This window comes from Salmo trutta, chromosome 19 (genome assembly GCF_901001165.1).
Source record: "Salmo trutta chromosome 19, fSalTru1.1, whole genome shotgun sequence".
Taxonomy (NCBI): domain Eukaryota; kingdom Metazoa; phylum Chordata; class Actinopteri; order Salmoniformes; family Salmonidae; genus Salmo; species Salmo trutta.
Window position 1 is genome coordinate 21,791,460 of NC_042975.1, and position 14,286 is coordinate 21,805,745.

The 14,286-nt window shown below is 43.3% G+C and overlaps 1 protein-coding gene across 1 annotated transcript in view; it reads right to left on the reverse strand.

Annotated features, from left to right (window-relative positions):
* The window catches only part of LOC115154170 (opioid-binding protein/cell adhesion molecule), a 377,660-nt gene that overhangs the window by 241,823 nt on the left and 121,551 nt on the right, over positions 1-14,286 (reverse strand). The gene's annotated exons all lie outside the window — the stretch shown is intronic.

Consider the following 14,286-nt stretch of genomic DNA (forward strand, 5'->3'; position numbering starts at 1 on the left):
GGCCGCACAGCCCTCCATGTGCTCGCCAGAGGTAGCCTGACTGCCATTAGGTACCGAGATGAGATCCTCAGACCCCTTGTGAGAACATATGCTGGTGCGGTTGGCCCTGGGTTCCTCCTAATGCAAGACAATGCTAGACCTCATGTGGCTGGAGTGTGTCAGCAGTTCCTGCAAGAGGAAGGCATTGATGCTATGGACTGGCCCGCCCGTTCCCCAGACCTGAATCCAATTGAGCCCATCTGGGACATCATGTCTCGCTCCATCCACAGACTGTCCAGGAGTTGACGGATGCTTTAGTCCAGGTCTGGGAGGAGATCCCTCAGGAGACCATCCGCCACCTCATCAGGAGCATGCCCAGGCGTTGTAGGGAGGTCATACAGGCACGTGGAGGCCACACACACTACCGAGCCTCATTTTGAGTTGTTTTAAGGACATTACATCAAAGTTGGATCAGCCTGTAGTGTGGTTTTCCACTTTAATTTTGAGTGTGACTCCAAATCCAGACCTCCATGGGTTGATAAATTGGATTTCCATTGATTATTTGTGTGTGATTGTGTTGTCAGTACATTCAACTATGTAAAGAAAAAAGTATTTAATACGATTATTTATTTCATTCAGATCTAGGATGTGTTGTTTGAGCAGTATATAATGACTTAAATGTACAAGCCCTCAGTCCAGCCTCTCGCGGACAGTCTGAGTGCTGATGGAGGGATTGTGCGTTCCTGGTGTAACTCGGGCAGTTGTTGTTGCCATCCTATACCTGTCCCGCAGGTGTGATGTTCGGATGTACCGATCCTGTGCAGGTGTTGTTACACGTGGTCTGCCACTGCGAGCATGATCAATTGTCCATCCTGTCTCCCTGTATTGTTGTCTTTGGCGTCTCACGGTACGGACATTGCAATTTATTGCCCTGGCCACATCTGCAGTCCTCATGCCTCTTTGCAGCATGTCTAAGGGACGTTCACGCAGATGAGCAGGTTCTCTGGGCATCTTTCTTTTGGTGTTTTTCAGAGTCAGTAGAAAGGCCTCTTTAGCGTCCTACGTTTTCATAACTGTGACCTTAATTGCCTACCGTCTGTAAGCTGTTAGTGTCTTAATGACCGTTCCGCTGGTGCATGTTCATTAATTTACAATGAAGATCTGTGAAGTTATTTGGATTTTTACAAATTATCTTTGAAAGACAGGGTCCTCAAAAAGGGACGTTTCTTTTTTTTGCTGAGATTATATATTGACTAAGAGGCTTTGAATTCAATAAAATGTTTGCTGAATGTGTGAACACTACCTTGGAGCGGTTAGACCATGATGAGGAGTATTGAAGGGTAAAAATGTGCATCCTGTAGCTCTAACTCCCCAAAAATTTGGGACATGGTAAAGTCCATGGAGAACAAGAGCACCTCCTCCCAGCTGCCCACTGAGGCTAGGTAACACGGTCACCACCAATAAATCCATGATAATCGAAAATTTCAATAAGCATTTCTCTACTGCTGGCCTAGCTTTCCTCCTGGCTATCCCAACACCGGCCAACAGCTCTGCACCCCCGCAGATACTTGCCCGAGCCTCCCCAGCTTCTCCTTCACCCAAATCCAGATAGCTGATGTTCTGAAATAGCTGCAAAACCTGGAACCGTACAAATCAGCTGGGCTAGACAATCTGGACCCTCTGTTTATAAAATTATCCGCCGCCATTGTTGCAACCCCTATTACCAGTCTGTTCAAACTCTCTTTCATATTGTCCGAGATCCCCAAAGATTGGAAAGCTACCGTGGTCATCCCCCTCTTCAAAGGGGTTTACACTCTAGACCCAAACTGTTATAGACCTATATCCATCCTGCCCTGCCTTTCTAAAGTCTTCGAAAGCCAAGTTAATAAACAAATCACTGACCATTTCGAATCCCACCGTACCTTCTCCGCTGTGCAATCCGGTTTCCGAGCTGGTCATGGGTGCACCTCAGCCACGCTCAAGTTACTAAACAATATCATAACCGCCATCGATAAAACACAGTACTGTGCAGCCATTTTCATCAACCTGGCCAAGGCTTTCAACTCTGTCAATCACCGTATTCTTATCGGTAGACTCAATAGTCTTGGTTTCTCAAATGACTGCCTTGCCTGGTTCACCAACTACTTCGCAGACAGAGTTCAGTGTGTCAAATCGGAGGGCCTGTTGTCCAGACCTCTGGCAGTCTCTATGGGGGTGCCACAGGGTTCAATTCTCGGGCCGACTCTTTTCTCTGTATATATCAATAATGTCGCTCTTGCTGCGGGTGATTCCCTAAACCACCTCTATGCAGACGACACCATTCTGTATACATCTGGCCCTTCTTTGGACACTGTGTTAACTAACCTCCAAACAAGCTTCAATGCCATACAACACTCCTTCCGTGGCCTCCAACTGCTCTTAAACGCTAGTAAAACCAAATGCATGCTTTTCAACCGTTCGCTGCCCGCACCCGTCCGCCCGACTAGCATCACTACTCTGGACGGTTCTGACCTAGAATACATGGACAACTAGGAATACCTAGGTGTCTGGTTAGACTGTACACTATCCTTCCAGACTCATATCAAACATCTCCAATCCAAAATCAAATCTAGAATTGGCTTTCTATTTCGCAACAAAGCTTCCTTCGCTCACGCCGCCAAACTTACCCTAGTAAAACTGACTATCCTACCGATCCTCGACTTCGGCGATGTCATCTACAAAGTAGCTTCCAATACTCTACTCAGCAAATTGGATGCAGTCTATCACAGTGCCATCCGTTTTGTTACCAAAGCACCTTTTACCACCCACCACTGCGACCTGTATGCTCTAGTCTGCTGGCCCTCGCTACATATTCGTCGCCAGACCCACTGGCTCCAGGTCATCTATAAGTCTATGCTAGGTAAAGCTTCGCCTTATCTCAGCTCACTGGTCATGATAACAACACCCACCCGTAGTACTCGCTCCAGCAGGTATATCTCACTGGTCATCCCCAAAGCCAACACCCCCTTTGGCCGCCTTTCCTTCCAGTTCTCTGCTGCCAGTGACTGGAACGAATTGCAAAAATTGCTGAAGCTGGAGACTTACATTTCCCTCACTAACTTTAAACATCAGCTATCTGAGCAGCTAACCAATCGCTGCAGCTGTACATAGTCCATCTGAAAAAATAGCCCACCCAATTTACCTACCTCATCCCCCATATTGTTTTTATTTACTTTGCTGCTCTTTTGCACACCAGTATCACTACTTACACACCATCATCTGCTCATCATCATCTGCTCATCTATCACTCCAGTGTTAATCTGCTAAATTGTAATTACTTTGCTACTATGGCCTATTTATTGCCTTACCTCCTCATGCCATTTGCACACACTGTATATAGACTTTTTTCTATTGTGTTAATGACTGTACGTTTGTTTATTCCATGTGTAACTCTGCGTTGTTGTTTGTGTCGCACTGCTTTGCTTTATCTTGGCCAGGTCACATTCGTAAATGAGAACTTGTTCTCAACTATCTTACCTGGTTAAATAAAGGTGAAATAAAAAAACCTGGCAGAACAGGAAAGACACAGTGTAGAGCTTGACCAGTGTGACATATGCCCATCTGACAAGACATTTAACCGTTCATGTAGGGGAAGGTAACACATGCTAACAGCAGATATTGGCTCAGGTCTATGTTTGGTTTATGAGGTTGGCTTTATGATACAATCATTCCATGTTTTACAATTTCTGCAAGGGTTTTACCACTGAGGCAGTGCTGAAATAAAATCTTTATTTTACCTTCAACTCAGGCACTGAGTGAGCAAGCGAGCGAGTGAGAGAGCAAGGGGCGTTTACTGAATCGGTCCCATTAAGTACCTGGTGGTATTATCAACAAACTTGTGTCTATCAATCTATATTTTCAGATTAGCAAGAAGATTTTGGTAAAAGTTAGAGGGATATTAGAACTCAAGGTTAAGGCGGTAGGGGACCTCAGACGTGGCTTAGGAACTTGCGCTGAATTTGTGATAGCAGTAGCTACTGAGTGGATGTAAGGACACAGATAATCATGCTTAGGCTTTCCATGCCCCTCACTTGAAAAATCTGTATTAGCTTTGCCCATGGGAGAATTTCCAAACTAAAATTCCTCTGGGTTGGGAGGGAATATCTTAAAATTCAGCATTTTATGTATAAGTTAATCTAACCATGAAGCTGTCTCCCGCGCCTTTCAATTAAATTGGGAAACGTTTCCCGCCCTCCTGAAAAATGAATTTTCAACAGAAGCCCAAATCTAATGGGGCACACAATAAACCCCCCTGCCATATGGCAGAACTGAGTAGCTGTGGATGTGGACCTGTTGAGCAGGAACTTGTGAGCCGAGCAGTGATGCAAGGCTCCTTTGAAGGATGACTGTCTGTTATATTAGGTTTGGGAAATTGTAAAGCACTTGACAGATCCCCTTGATCTTCATTGACTTTCATCAAAGGTTGTGGACTGCATAGGAAGATTGGAGGGATTACTTCAGAATGTTTGTAGGCTTTGGTGTTAAATTAGACATGGCTTAGAACACAGAGAGCCTTCCTGCCATTTAAAGCTACACTTGTTTGGATATGTAGGAGGCAGGCTGCTGCTGCTGGGGCAAGGGCTCTGTGAATGAACTTTCCTGTGAACGCATGAACTGAGATCATTACGGTTCCCTATAGAGCATGCACTTCTCTCCTCATACACACAACCAAAAGACGATCAGTATATTCAGATGGAGGCTTAAGAAGTCCATTTGGGATTGAATTTGACAGAGTATTGAATTACAAAACACCTTCCTAATATCGAGTTGCACCCCCCCCAGTTGTCTGGATGTCCTTTGGGTGGTGGACCATTCTTGATACACATGGGAAGCTGTTGAGTGTGAAAAACAGTTCTTGACACAAACCAGTGTGCCTGGCACCTAGTACCATACCCCATTCAAAGGCACTTAAATCTTTTGTCTTGCTCATTCACCCTCTGAATGGCACACACACAATCCATGTCTCAATTGTCTCAAGGCTTAAAAATCCTTCTTTAACCTGTCTCTTCCCCTGCATCTACACTGATTTTGAAATGGGTTTAACAAGTGACATCAATAAGAGATCATGGCTTTCAACTGGATTCACCTCGTCAGTCTATGTCATGGAAAGAGCAGAACAATGGACTATTACATTTTGTTTCTTGCCATTATGATCTTTAAGCCTTGTTTACAATTTGACAAAATGATGCACTGATGAGTTCTGTTTTGGTCTAGAGACACACTTAACTTTTTTCGGAACGTGCAAAATGACATTAAAGCATTGAACACTGGATCTGAGGACAGGGTTGTCCTAAAAGCATATTTATTTTAAAGGCATACTGCATTTCTTACTACACCCCTGGAACTATTGACAGGTGTGTTGTTTTGATGCTCTAAATAAATAAATGTTCATTATCTTTCCTCAGAAAATTCTATCAGAGGCGTATCGATAAAAGTGCTGTTGTGCTCAAGAATGAGTAATGTTGTTTCCTCACAAAGCATAAATACAGTATTGATTACCCATCTCCAGAGCTTTGGCTGTCATTTTTCTCTCCGGACACATTGGGACTACTGCTGGACAGTAATCACTTGGCACTCCGCTGGCACTAATGTCAGTCATTAAGGCTATACCAAAATAACGAACAAAATATGCTACTCCATAAATCACACGCAGTCACTTCCAGCAGATCCAGCCGTCTCGCCGAAAACATTTACCAAGTAGTGCATGGAATGGTTGACTTCACTCTCATTTGCTGGCCTGAGGACGAGGTCAGAGGATAGTTTTCTGATGTATCAACTTTTGGGATGCCGCGTGTCACATTTCTACTAAATCCTGTCTGGTTTGGAGTGGTAATTCACTAATTTGCCACAAACCAAAAGTGCCCTCGTCACACAGACAACAGGATTATACAAATAAAGGCCCACGAGTTCGATCACTGTTAATAGGGTCTTGAGGCTCTCTTTGAGTGGCCGATTTAAAAGGGGGCTTAGTCCTTTAATGACTCCTGCATTTCCCAAAAAGAAACAAATGTGTAAATAGAAAGTATAAATTGGGTCTGGCTGTGTCATTGTTGAAGCCAACTGGGAGCAGCCTCGCTCTGTCGGGGAACCTAGTCTGAGGAAGAATGAGATGCAAGCTTAACATGAATAACTAATGTAGCCTACATTGGGGCTGAGGAACTGCAGTTACGCAGACATTGAGGTTCTGATTATATAAATAGAACTACTGAATTCTGAGCTGCCTGCTTTTACTTCCTGGTATGGGACATTCAGTATGGTCGCTCGTCCACCCTTCATGGAGCATGGACTTGAATGTCTTTTCATTCTATCTCTATGGTTTTGATTAGTAACCAGACAGACCAGTAGAGAGAGGGAAAAGTAGAGGGTAAAACAATGGTTAGTCATCCTGTACCTATCCAGGGAGTTGTATCCAATACAGATCTGTGCTGCTCTGACTGACTCTGGCAGCCACCATGACAGAACGGCACAAACATCTCACATTTAATGATGTCATATCTGCCATCTGGTGGCGCGTACGAAGTGTCATGGTCCCGCATACTGTAAACACTGATGTTGTTAAATCCATTATTACTGGAGGCCTACAGTACACGACACCATTTCACTTCTTCATGACTGTAAAAAACTGTTGTGATGGTGGCGGGGGTGGTGATGCAATGTGATGAAATCTCATAAACTGTGTTTTCGATGTGGTATCAGCTAGCTGGACAGCTTGTGAGTCAAATGACTATGCACATCATTCCCCCTGGCTAAATGGGCATGTGGTCCATTTGTGCCCACTTAGCCTTTCTGCTAATCTTTTTGTTACTTTACTCACTGATGCAATTTTCGGTTTCCAAACTAAGATAGATTACAGAAGATTAAAGAATCAATCCCAAATTTTACTGGGGGTAATCACAAGGATTTTGTCCTTGGAAGACTAGAGTAGACTTGGACGAATATGACACTTGGAGTACAAGCTCTTCTGTGGGTTAAAAGAGAACTTAATAACCATTACATAACAATGTTAATTGAAAATCCAAATGACCAGCTATATATAGGACTTTGTCAAAGACATGCATCATTCAGTATCAATTACATGATTTTAGTTCTTACTAATTAATCTTAAATCAGAAGTATGACATTTGCATACATTTTTATTCATATTACTGCCATTCAGGCTTTCCTATTTTACAATACATAATTGATCTTATCATAGGGAATTTTTGCATTCCTTTGTTACAGCCTTCAGTATAGGTTTTGCTTTTAAAGGATATTGTTGGCCTCTTATGTGCATATCTGGAGTGAGGCACTCTTTGCGTAAGCTATTTGAAACAGTAAAAAATACATGTATCTGGCCAGGAAAGTGGGGATTACCATATATCTATTCAATTAATCATGCCCATGATACTGTATGTGTTATGATCTGATGTCATTATGACATGTTATTTTATTAAATCCCTTTGTATAGCTCTCTGAATACATTTTTGATACGTGGGAATAAGAGCTGCGAGGGGAGAATAAAAGAAGGAGAGAATGATGAGAATAATAGCCCTTATAGAGAAGAGTAAACCAGAAAGAACCTAATTACTCGTTGTTCTCACTGCACCTGTATCCAATTCTCCCCGACAGAAGCGAATTCATCTCTCTTCTCTTTGCCTACTTCAAAAGACTTTACACTTTATTCTAACCAACTGAAATCACATTGTTTGTGTGCTGTAGTTTTGAGTTGTAAGATAGTATCTGCAGGGTTTTGTCATTCCCGACAGACAGAATTGCCTTCACAATAAACTAAATGGATGATTCAATGTATACAATACCGCAACTGAAGCATTCCCAGAGCCAGGCGCTCCATCTTCCATGGAAGGAGAATAACATGGCGTCCATAGTGAGTGAGTGCCGTGCAGACTTGACATCGTTTTTTGGTAAGTTGTAATTTCATTGCACTCGTTAGATATACAGATAAAGTAGTCTATATTATGTGAGAGCTATCAACTGGTTTGTCATATCCAGTGGTGCATTTGAATTCCTTTATATTGGTTCTATTCCATGTGTGGTATCTACAGTACCTTCAGAACACAACTTGAATTTAAAATGGATTACATTTAGATGTGTCACTGGCCTATACACAATACCCCATAATGTGAAAGTGGAATTATATTTTCAGCATTTTTTTTTTTTACAAATGAATTAATTGAAAAGCTGAAATGTCTTGAGTCAATAAGTATTCAAACCCTTTGTTATGGCAAGCCTAAATAAGTTCAGGAGTAAAAAGGTGCTTAACAAGTCACATAATAAGTTGCATGGGCTCATTCTGTGTGCAATAATAGTGTTTAACATTATTTTTGAATGACTACCTCATCTCTGTACCTCACTCATACAATTATCTATCTCAGTCTGCTGTTCCCACTTGCTTCAAGATGGCCACTATTGTTCCTGTACCCAAGAAAGCGAAGGTAACTGAACTAAATGACTATTGCCCGTAGCACTCACTTCTGTCATCATGAAGTGCTTTGAGAGGCTGGTTAAGGATCATAATATCACCTCCACCTTACCTGACACCCTAGACCCACTTCAATTTGCATAACGCCCCAATAGATCAACAGACAATGCAATCGCCATTGCACTGCACACTGCCCTATCCCATAGGGCAGTGTGCAGAGGAATACCTATGTAAGAATGCTGTTTATTGACTACAGCTCAGCCTTCAACACCATAGTACCATCGAAGCTCATCATCAAGCTCGGGTCACTGGGTCTGAACCCTGCCCTCTGCAACTGGGTCCTGGACTTCCTGACGGGCCGCCCCCAGGTGACCAAGGTAAGAAACAACATCTCCACTTCACTGATACTCAACACAGGGGCACCACAAGGGTGCATGCTCAGCCCCCTTCCTGTACTCCCTGTTCACCCATGACTGCATGGCCACACACGCCTCCAACTCAATCATCAAGTTTGCAGATGACACAACAGTAGCAGGCCTGATTACCAACAATGACGAGACAGCCTACAGAGAACAGGTGAGGGCTCCGGTGGAGTGGTGCCAGGAAAATAACATCTCCCTCAATGTCAACAAAACGAAGGAGCTGATTGTGGACTTCAGGAGACAGCAGAGGGAGCACGCCGCAATCCACATCGACGGGACCGCAGTGGAGAAGGTGGAAAGCTTCAAGTCCCTCGGCATACACATCACTGACAATCTGAAATGGTCCACCCGCACAGACAGTGTGGTGAAGAAAGCGCAACAGCGCCTCTTCAATGTCAGTAGGCTAAAGAAATTCGGATCGGCCCCTAAGACCCTCACAAACTTTTACAGATGCACCATTGAGAGCATCCTGTCGGGCTGTGTCATCGCCTTGTAAAGCAACTGCACCGCCTGCAACTACAGGGCTCTCCATAGGGTGGTGCGGTCTGCCCATCGCATAAGCGGGTGCACACTACCTGCCCTCCAGGACAGCTACATCATCTGATGTCACAGGAAGGCCAAAAAGATCATCAACCACCTGAGCCACGGCCTGTTCACCCCGCTATCATCCAGAAGACGAGGTCAGTACAAGTGCATCAAAGCTGGGACCGAGAGACTGAAAAACGTATTCTGTCTCAAGGCCATCAGACTGTTAAATAGCCGGCCTCCAGCCAGTCTCCTCCCCTAAACTTAGTCACTGTCACTAGCCGGCTACCACCTGGTTACTCAACCCTTAGAGGCTGCTGCCCTATGTACATAGACATGGAACACTGGTCACTTTAATACTGTTTACATACTGTTTAACTCATTTCATATGTATATACTGTATTCTTCTGTATTCTAGTCAATGCCACTCCGACATTGTTCATCCTAATATTGATCTATTTCTTAATTCCATTCTTTTACTTTGAGATTTGTATATATTGTTGTGAATTGTTAGATACTACTGCACTGATGGAGCTAAGAACACAAGCATTTTGTTACACCCACAATAACATCTGCTAACTATGTATGTGACCAATAAAACTTGATTTTATTTAGATTTTAGGTTGAGCAGTGAATTTCAAACACAGATTAAACCACAAAGAGGTTTTCCAATGCCTTGCAAAGAAGCGCACCTATTGGTAAAAAAAAGAAGCAGACATTGAATATCCCTTTGAGCGTGGTGAAGTTATTAACTATACTTTGGATGGTGTATCAATACACCCAGTCACTACAAAACTACAGGTGTCCTTCCTCACTCAGTTGCTGGAGAGGAAGGAAACCGATCAGGGATTTCACCACGAGGCCAATGGGGACTTTAAAACAGTTACAGAGTTTAATGGCTGTGATAGGAGTAAACTGAGGATGGCTCAACAACATTGTAGTTATTCCACAATACTAACCTAAATGACAGATTGAGAAGACGGAAGCCTGTACAGAATAAAAATATCCTAAAACATGCATCCGGTTTGCAATGAGGCTGGCAGAATTGCCTTCATAAAACTGGCAAAAATGTGCCAAAAATGTACTTTTTGTCCTGAATGCAAAACGTTATGTTTTGGGCAAATCCAACAACACATCTCCGAGTACCATTCTTCATATTTTTAAGCAGGATGGTGGCTGCATCATGTTATGGATATGCTTGTCATCGATAAGGACAAGGGAGTTTTTTGGGATAAAAATACATGGAATTGAGGGAAACCTTCAGTCTGTTTTCCAACAGACACTGGGAGACAAATTCACCTGTCAGCAGGACACATAAATTCACCTGTCAACCTAAAACACAAGGCCAAATATACACTGGAGTTGCTTACCAAGATGACATTGAATGTTCCTGAGTGGCCTAGTTACAGTTTTTACTTAAATCAGCTTGAAAATCTATGGCAAGACATCAAAATCGCTGTCTAGCAATGATCAACAACCAACTTGACAGAGCTTGAAGATTTTTTAAAATAATAATGTGCAAATATTGTACAATCCAGGTGTGCCAAGCTCTTCGAGACTTATTCAGAAAGACTCACACCTGTAATTTCTGCCAAAGGTGATTCTAACATGTATTGACTCAGGGGGGTGAATACTTATGTGAATATGATATTTATGTATTTAATTTTCAATGAATTTGCAAACATTTCTAAAAATCTGTTTTCAGTTTGTCATAAAGGTGTATTGTGTCTAGATGTGTGAGGTAAAACAATTGAATCCATTTTGAATTGTGGAATAGGAGTATAAATACTTTCTGAAGGCACATGCTGTTTATATTACTGTTTTGCTATACATAGAAATATGCGCTGCAACATGTTTTTTCTATCCTACACTGTTTTAGTGATCAACACACTATGTCTCTGTACTTTTGCTGTCAAAGTACAGCATACTCTGAGGATGGAGCTATGGGGGGTGCAGGAAGAACAGCTGCAATGGGCTGCACTATAAGGGGTTTAGATGTTATTTGAGAAACCTAAAAAGTTATCCATCATTCCTACTGATCAAGCACCTTCATTAGGACACCCTGGCCCTGTGTGGCTTAGTTGTGATGATTGTGGATTGAATTCTTGAAGGGATCATATACACAAAAAACATTTATGCTCTCACTGTAAGTCACTTTGGATAAAAGTGTTTGCTTTAGTAGTAGACTCTATTACATTCTATTGAATGGGAGAAGTGGCCAAGGCGAAGACAGACCCATGATTTGCAACCAGGCAGACTGAGTGTTAGTGCTGCTGCCACAAATGTTTAATTAAACCCATTTTACAGTGAAGGGAGAAAGGGATGGAAATTTGACTAAAAGCCACTTGCAATGTAGGGCAACTCCAGAATAGATCAGCACAATACAGGATGTCCTTGTGACATATTTCAAGGCCACTTGATTGCAGGGTTGCATCTCTCTTCAATGCACCAAAGCATATGAGCCAATTTGGGAAGTGCCATGCAGAGCACAAGCCCTTCAAAATATAAACACCATGATATGATGTGTTTTCTATGGCATAACACTTTGCTCCTGTCGTAAAATCCCCTGCTTTGCGTTAAGGCTGGTTAGTTTGAGTGGTGATTCAGCAAGCCTCTTGCCATTTTGGAGGCAGCCCCACACCACCCTTTCCCTAAACCATGACAGTTTGTTCTCTAAGGAAAGAGGGATGGATGAAGGGAGAGAGGGGAGGGCAAACCTCTGTCTGCTGAAGTGACACATACCTAGCTCACTGAGGGCTGTAAGCCTCTTTCAGGTTCTCTGGCATATCAAATCAAATTCCAATTTTATTCGTCACTTGCTTCATGAACAGGTGTAGACTAACAGTGAAATGCTTACTTACTTTCCAGCAATGCAGAGAGAAAGAAAATAGAGAAATAATAGAAAAGTAAAACACAAAATAATAACAGTAATAATAAATACACAATGAGTAATGATAACTTGGCTGTATACACGGGGTACCAGTACAGAGTCGATGTGCAGGGGTACGAGGTAATTGAGGTAGATATGTACATATAATGAAGAATAAGTGACTGATAAAAACAGTAGCGGCAGTGTACGTGTCAAAAAGGTTAGTGCAAAAAGGGTCAATGCAAATATTCCATGTAATTATTTGGTTAATTATTTAACTAACTATTTAGCAGTCTTATGGCTTGGGGGTGAAAGATGTTCAGGGTGCTGTTGGTTCCAGACTTGGTGCATTGGTAGCACTTGCCTTATGGTAGCAGAGAGAACAGTCTATGACTTGGGTGGCTGGAGTCTTTGACAATTTTTAGGTTCTCCCTCTGACACTGCCTAGTATAGAGGTCCTGGAAGCTCGGTCTCAGAGATGTACTGGGCCGTACGCACTACCCTCTGCAGCGCCTTTCGGTTGGATGCAAAGCAGTTGCGATACCAAGCGGTGATGCAGCCAGTCAAGATGCTGTCAATGGTGAAGTTGTAAAACTTTTTGAGGATCTGATGCCCATGCTAAATATTTTTAGCCTCCTGAGTGAGGGAGGTATTGTTGTGCCCTCTTCACGACTGTGTATGTTGTGTGTGGACCATGTTAAGTCCTTAGTGATGTGGACACAGAGGAACTTGAAGCTCTCGACCCACTCCACTACAGCCCATCCGTTTCCTGTAGTCCAAGATCAGCTCCTTTGTCTTGCTGACGTTGAGGGAGAGGTTGTTGTCCTGGCACCACACTGCCAGGTCTCTGACCTCCTCCCTATAGGCTGTCTCATCAGCTGCCCACTGGCTGCCTGATCGCAAACATGAGCGTGTGTGTGAGATAAGTCATGCTCCTCAGTGATTATGTCACAACCATTGCCTCTTTCCCTGCTGCTTTTGGATGCCTCTTTCCCTGCTGCTTTTGGATGCCTCTTTCCCTGCTGCTTTTGGATGCCTCTTTCCCTGCTGCTTTTGGATGCCTCTTTCCCTGCTGCTTTTGGATGCCTCTTTCCCTGCTGCTTTTGGATGCCGCTGCCTCTCTATTTTGTGCCAGCAACAGCTTTCTCCTCTTTTTTAGGAGAGTTAATTGCCAGACAATAAAAGAAGGGGCACAGAGACGGTCACGACAGCTCCAATGCCAGTACAGTACATCTCACCATCACAATACGCCCACTGTCATGACTTCTGCCAAAGTTGGTCCCTCTCCTTGTTCGGGCGGCGTTCGGCGGTCTACGTCACTGGCTTTCTAGCCGCCGCCGATCCATTTTTCATTTTCCATTTGTTCTGTCTTTGTCTTACACACCTGGCTTCACTCAACCAATTACCTGTTTATTATTTAACCCTCTGTTCCCCATGTTGTGTATGTGAGTGATTGTTTGTTTGTTGTAATTTGGTCCGTCTTTGTGGGTTCGTGATTTACTTTGTATATTTGTGTTTTTGAGTAAAGAACTTTGATTACGCATATCTGCTGTCCTGCGCCTGACTCTCTACACCAGCTACACATAGGACCGTTACACCCACATTGAATTGAAATGTTGTGAGAAAGCCTCAGCAGTAGAGCTCACATTGTCAGGCCTCACAATGCTTTATCTGCAGTCGACTTGGAATGCTTCTCCACCTGCCCGTGTTTAGAAAGCCCATCGTTTAGACAGATAGCTCATTTATGAGTCACTCAGAGGGTGTTAATAGTTTAAGTACATCCAACCCACACTTTTCTCTCTCTCCACTTCTCAGCCAGCCAGCCTGTTTCTCTGGCCAGTCAATTAACCCCATGCTACAAGTGGAAGTGGGTTCTATGCGTTCCTTTATTTACGAGCGAACTCCGAGTGGCTCTCCATCTCCTACTGCAGTGGCTGGAAGGACACTGAGGTCAGGCACGCCCAACCGTGTGGCTTGCAGTGCTCCCCAGCGCCCCAATCTTTATTCACAGCTAAAGCTAAGCACATTACTCA